Genomic DNA, 5000 nt, shown 5'->3' with positions numbered 1-5000 from the left:
TGTATTTTATCTCATGCGCGAAATGCAGGGGCTTTCATCGCTAAGTTAATTCCAGGTGTTAGTGTGCATTTCTGGCCGCCATATTAGTGCACAACAGTGGTGCACCAGCATGGCGGCTCCATACAAAACTCTATGAAGTTGCGTAAAACGCCCCGACAAATAACTTAGAAACGATGTACCGCACGGACCTGAGAATTTTTGAGGTGATTTATTGATGTGTCTCCTACAACATTCGAAGTTTTTGTCTTATTTCATTGAACGGTTTTCGTTTTATTTTTTTGTTGCGTGACAGTGAAAACGATCTATTGTCACAGGTGATGATAGTGCATTATCACATTGTCAAACCCGCTGACCTGAGGAACACTTTGTAAGAGAACCTATAATGAACGAGAGTAATGGGGTCTAAACGCCCGTTCCCAGGGCAGTGAAGTTAATGGTCGTGTCGCGGTTGCGGGCAAAATCCAGGCGTTTCTGGGCCAAAAAGTACAGAGATTGGTTTTAAGTTACCATATGTTCGCTTCAGGGTGGCATGCTCGCTCCAGAGTATGTTTTGAAATCTGCCTGCATGGGGGTACCTGTAGATTTCATCGAGGCGCCGATTTTGCATCACAGTTAAGTGTTCAATTAAAGCCATGAGTCATTCATAACACTTGACATTGCTGCGCCATATTCTACCCGATTTGTTGCAAGCTTCCCTAGCTAGAGCCTTTCGGATTCTGAGGTCCCAGAGAGTGGAAGTCCGAGCTATGTCCCCTTGTTTATACTTCAAGTATGATTTGGAAGGAAGACGTTTCACCATCAATTGGTTGGAATAATTGTTGGCGAGCAGACATTTGTTGCGACGATGGGGGAAGGAATTCCATAGCTAGCATGCTAGCTTTTGAACAAGTGCACTTGTCAAGAAAAAAAAATTAACAAGTTGAAATACCGTCCTGGCCCCAGTTGCTCAAACGATGGATAGCGCTATTCGCCGGATAAATCACTATTCACCGGATCTTTCACTATTCGCCGGATAACTCAATTGGTTTTGCTAGTGTTTATCCGCTGGATAGTGATTTATCCGGTAGATAGGGGCCCGTTCCTCAAACGTCCCGAAACTTTACGGGCCATTTCCGGGTGTCACAATTCCCTCTGTACCTCAAGAATGAGGACGATTTAAGTCATCAAACTTCACAGTCAGTTTCCGTTTAGTTACCTTGAAAACTTGTTAAAAGATCGGCTTCCCTGAACAAGCGGTTGGCAGGTTCACAAATGGCTTTTCGGGCCCGAAGAGTTTTTGGGACTGTCGAGAAACGGGCCCCTGGGAGCCGTTTCTCGAAAGTCCAGAAACTTAAAAAGGTTATTTTCGGGTGTCACAATTCCTTTTGTAACTCAAGAGCGGAAAGCATTTAATTCGTCAAACTTCACAGTTAATTTTCGGGTGCTCAGGAACCCAATATGATCCTTTTTCTTTTTGTTACCTTGAAAGCATGTTAAAAGATCGGCTTTCCAGAACAAGCGTTTGGCATTTCACAGATGGCTTTTCGGGCCCGAAAAGATTTCGGGAATTTCGAGAAACGGGCCCCTGGTGTGTACGGGTCGCGAAGGAAAACAAGAAAATTGAGAAATAACGGGCGCTCAGCGGTCTTCTTCTCGTGCTCGCTTAATTGCGGTTGATGGCGGGGAAGAGCAGTCCAAATCGTTGGACTGATTTAGCGACTTAAAAAAAGTGTGAAAGTTGTCAACTGTGAAAGGAGCAGTTTAAATAACGACGTTTTCGGCCATTCGGATATTTCTGTTTGATTATTTGGTGCTTTAGGTGCGAGAACTGCGCTTTACCCAGTTCTCTGTGCTATTCACCAGCACAGTATCACACGAAAAACTGGCCAGGACAACTGCTTAAAACATTCTGCGCGACTAAAGCAACTGGATATAGTTTGTCATCGGTGAGGCACATTACAACCTTGAAGGTAGAAAGTTTTTTACTAGCAGTCAAGCGTTCTAAAAGCACGTGACGGCAAAATAAGACAACTACGACGAAGACTCATGGTAAAAGCCGAATTCAATCTTGCAGTACCTGCCAATACGCTTTGGCAAACCATGCACTCCTCCATTTCATTCCTCCTTGTAATGTTGATTTTTAATTTCCCATGTTGCATTCAATAATTGTACATGGAGGGGGGAGGTGGGCACTACCAAACTTCAATAGCCATTCTTTTAAATGGAACGCATTTCGAAGGAGGAGGAAAAATGGTCTGTCTGGCTTCCAATACCCAAACCACTGCCTGGTAGATATCAAACAACTGGATTGAAATAATCGTTTGAAAAGCACGATCAGGTAAATACACACTAAACACAACAACTGAATGACAAAACACAGTTCTTTATTTTACAGACACAAATAAACTTAAGTAACTTGTTCCAATGATTTAAGACCAAGTTTGGGAACCGATTAATTCTTAACTTGAAATTTTCCAAACCGCCTTTCATTCATCAGAACAGAAAAATACTTGATTAAATAGATCACAGCCGTACCTTATTACAGAAAAGAAAAAAAATTGACATTTCATTTCATTTCTCTTTTGGCAAACCCAGTAGAGTAATGGGTACGAGATTACTGACTTTTTTCATGTAAGTAATACCATCCAGGGCAAATGCCCAACCCAATCTTCCAACCGGTCACTGAGTACCAGCAGCGCCTGCTTGTAGTCTGCTAGATGAAATCACGCGATTTTCATTACGGTTTTTGCTTTTGACAATTTCGGAATAAATGCCTTACAGCAATTTTTTCATATCTTTAGAGCTCTGTGTTCAATTGATTCTTAAAGCCAATATAATAGAAATTCTAGAATACGATGGTCAAACCGATTTAATGAAAAAATCAGATTGCAGCAAAAAGTTCTAAGTTGGACAATGCATTTCTTGACAATCGTTGCCAGTATCCTTTATGAGTTCAGTAGATATAGGGTGAATCAGGATATTGGCCCTTTAACCTGGCTTTCCAGTAGCCTCCTTTGTACATGTAACAGAATGTTCCAGAATCAGAGTCCTCTTTGGGTACGAACCACCTACAAAAAAACATGACACGATAGCGTTCAATTACATCCAGAAATGCACCACATTAGATTCAGGCCCAATTAGAGCGTTTCACCTGAACATTGCAAAATACAAGGCACCCTTCTTAGCCAGTAAAGGATTTATTACGGAATCCATAGCTTCCATTAAGTGACGACCTAAGAAGTATTTATCAAAGAGCGTCGTCTCAAAAATTCTTAGGTAAATAATTTTAAGGGTGTCATGTCATGGCGATTCACGATAGTAAAAATCTCTTGAGAAAGATTCACAATATATTGCCCTCCTTTTTAACGCTTCAGTTGCCATATAATATGACTGATCGTGTTATCTACTGCTGGATCTCAGTAATGGCAGTAATTATGCGTCTCATATAGTTCGTCCCGTATTTACACCAGACGGATAACATAAGAGACGCATGATTCGTCTGGACGGATTATGCGTCTCTAGTATAAAAACGGCCATTGTCATCAAATGAAATGGCTTTGTTTTAAGGTGGTCAGACACGAGGGTTCATGTTGCAGGGGAATGTTGTACGACGTGTCCCATGAAGTTCAACAAGCTGAACTTCATGGGACACAGTTCTGAAGTGAAAACCCAACACGGGACAGGATTGTCAGGTAGCCAAGGAGCGAGTGCGGCAGCCGGCTGATGAACTCAGTACACGAATATTGGATTGCTTATTTTCTTAGTAGAAGTTCCTGATTTCAGGGAATAAATACGATTAGTAGTCTTCCTCGCTACAATTCTTTAGAATATTTTCTGCTACGTACAAAAATCCCTTCAACACGTAGCAACGGAAACAAAACGGAACCCAATAAGGCGGAGGCGGACACGAACACACAGAGTTAAAGGCAGCTGTCATTTTCGGCAATTCTTACAACTACACAAGTTACCTTGGAGACCAAGCCTCGTTAGTCAAGTCCCTTTGTTTTCTTGAGGATCTTTGCTTTTCTTCAAGTCGATGTTTTTCACTGGCAGAGGCGTCAATCTACAAATACAATACAAAGCGGACGTAAAGATAGCAGAGTAACAATAACTCTCAAAAAAGAAACGATCGTTTTCAATTTACAAAACATGTTTCGACATACTCATGTCATCTTCAGTTGCAAATGAGCTTTTCAACGGTTGTACATTTGAATTTATGTTAAGGTATGTTGCAAAATTACATGTCAGAACTTGCGTACAATTTAAATATGAAGTGTGAAATGCGCAGAAAACAAAAATAGCGCACATAGCAATAAGATAAAAGACAAAAGAACAACGTAATTAAAAAGAAAGAGACAAATCTAAATGCCTCAACTGCTGATTAAGAATGGGATTTTCCCACTTAATGTGCAATGCCTCTTTGATCTTAATTTGGAATTTTGAGGCGGCAGAATCTAAGATCGTGAAACATTCTGTGTTACAAGAGTCATGACAGGCCCTAGATGACTGCAGGTGTCTGTAAACATGCGAAGACTTGTCCGACAAGAGATGCTCGCCAATGTAGCTGGCATTACAGCCAGCACACGAGAATTTATAAACGACACGCGAACGTAGACCTTGCGGTACTGAATCTTTCACGCTGAACATGTTTCTAAGTTTAAATGTACTAAAGACCAACTTAATATCTAAATCAGCTTTGCAATAGTGTTTGAGTAGTTGTCTTAACTTGGTCTGGGCGATTTCAGAAAACCGGCCAACATAAGGGAGTTTATAGAAGTGCGTAGAAGTTTTCCCGGAGTTGGATGAGGCGTCCCGCCCAGTCAGAGAAGAACTCATTTTCTTAGAAAGATACCTGTGGATAATCTTGTCGATCACCCACGACGGAAAACAATTTTTCCGTAGTAAGAAAATAAGCTTCTTGACGTCCAGATGAAAACCACCCAGGAATTGTTGATCTTATATACTCTGTCTAGTAATGTTCTGACTAGACCAGTTTGTAATTCAAAGGGGCGAAGCTGAAA

General features: G+C 41.2%; 1 protein-coding gene and 1 long non-coding RNA gene across 2 annotated transcripts in view; one reads left to right on the top strand and one right to left on the bottom strand.

Annotated features, from left to right (window-relative positions):
* Positions 1-5000, top strand: part of LOC138052024 (large ribosomal subunit protein bL20-like) — a 596113-nt gene that overhangs the window by 377940 nt on the left and 213173 nt on the right. The window lies entirely within an intron of this gene.
* Positions 2347-4268, bottom strand: LOC138052026 (uncharacterized). Its single transcript, XR_011132980.1, has 2 exons — positions 3948-4268; positions 2347-3047 (listed from the first exon to the last, which is right to left on the bottom strand). It is a non-coding gene; the product is annotated as an uncharacterized lncRNA (long non-coding RNA).

This window comes from Montipora capricornis, chromosome 6, assembly GCF_036669925.1.
Source record: "Montipora capricornis isolate CH-2021 chromosome 6, ASM3666992v2, whole genome shotgun sequence".
In the NCBI taxonomy this organism is placed as follows: Eukaryota; Metazoa; Cnidaria; class Anthozoa; order Scleractinia; family Acroporidae; genus Montipora; species Montipora capricornis.
The sequence above is the reverse complement of the archived record's forward strand: the minus strand, read 5'-3'. Positions and strand labels throughout refer to the sequence as shown.